This window comes from Cebus imitator, unplaced genomic scaffold (genome assembly GCF_001604975.1).
Source record: "Cebus imitator isolate Cc_AM_T3 unplaced genomic scaffold, Cebus_imitator-1.0 Scaffold309, whole genome shotgun sequence".
Taxonomy (NCBI): Eukaryota; Metazoa; Chordata; class Mammalia; order Primates; family Cebidae; genus Cebus; species Cebus imitator.
This window is the reverse complement of record NW_016107624.1, coordinates 1,731,592-1,733,122: the sequence shown is the minus strand read 5'-3', so window position 1 is coordinate 1,733,122 and position 1,531 is coordinate 1,731,592.

Here is a 1,531-nt window from a genome sequence, read left to right as displayed (position 1 = left end):
AGCCTGGGTAACAAGAGCGAAACTCTGTCTCAAAAAAAAAAAAAAAAAAAAAAAAAAAAAAATTTCAAAAAAAAAAAAAAAAAAAAAAAAAAAAAAAGAGTCCTATCAAAGGCCGGGCACAATGGCTTACACCTGTAATTTCAGCAATTTGGGAGGCCAAGGGAGGTGGATCACTTGAGCTCAGGAGTTCAAGACCAGCCTGGGCAACAGGGTGAAACCTTGTCTCTACAAAAAATACAAAAATTAGCTGAGCATCAGCTGGGTGCCTGTAATCGCAGCACTTTGGGAGGCTGAGGTGTGAGTTTGAGACCAGCCTGGCCAACATGGTGAAACCCCGTCTGTACTAAAAATCCAAAAATAAACTTAGCCAGGCGTGGTGGTGGCTGCAATCCCAGCTACTTGGGAGGCTGAGGCAGGAGAATCGCTTGAACCTGGGAGGTGGAGATTGTGGTGAGCCGAGACCGCGCCATTGCACTCCAGCCTGGGCAACAGGAATGAAACCCACCATCTCAAAAATTAAAAAATAAACATAAAAAAATAGCAGGGTGTGGTGATCCAGATTAGAAAGGACTAAAGAGAAGCAATAACTAACCCAAGGTGTGAATCGGAGAAAACCCATTCCTGGGCCTAGGAAAAATATGATGAGGGGAAGATAACAGAACTGTATCAACATTGATTTCCTGATTTAGTCACTAGCCTGTGGTTATTTTGGGAGGAATACAGACCAAGGCATTTAGAGGTAAAGGAGCATCAAGGTGGGTGAAGGGTGCATGGGGACTCTTTGTATAACGTTTACAGTGTTTTCAGAAGCTTCACACAATTTCAAAATAAAAAGCTAGAAAAGAAAATGGGCATCAACTCTAAAATCAGGAAAAAAAAGTTTTGGGAAGAAAATATGTCTCTGGTCCTAGCCTGTGCTGTGAATACATGCAGTAGATTTCCGCTGTCAGCAAAGTTCCCAACAGCTGGAGAAGAACAAGGAACAAAAGCGGAGCTGCCCTCCTGAGCTGCCAGGGTCCCAGACACAAAGCTGGCCTCTCAGCGTTTTCATGAAAGATAGGTGCTGAGAAGCCCGCAGGTCATCTTCCTCAGATGTGGCCTCCCAGCTCGCTGAGAGGGGCCCACCCTTTCAAAGCTCAGCCAGACATAAACCAGAGCAAAGCGTGTTTCTTTTCAGCCACAAGCTGCACCTGCTGCATCCAACGTGGGTATGAGCCAGCCCTCAGCGGGGTGCCCACCAGAGTGGGGGCCTGCAGACGCCCCTTCCCAGAGAGGCCAGGAGGTCACGGCCCAAGTCTCCTTCAGATTTACAAGGATGGAGATTGAACTTTGGCATTCTGTTTGGATCAGTCCAGAAAAAAAGCAGAACCTCGATATCACTCTTAGAAAAGATAAGCTACAAAAACAACTAATGCCTGTAGTCCCAGCTACTTGTGGTCTAAGCAGGAGGAGTGCCCGAACCTGGGAGGTCGAGGCTACATTGAGCCACTGCACTCCAGCCCAGGTGACAAAGTGAGACCCTCTTAAAAAA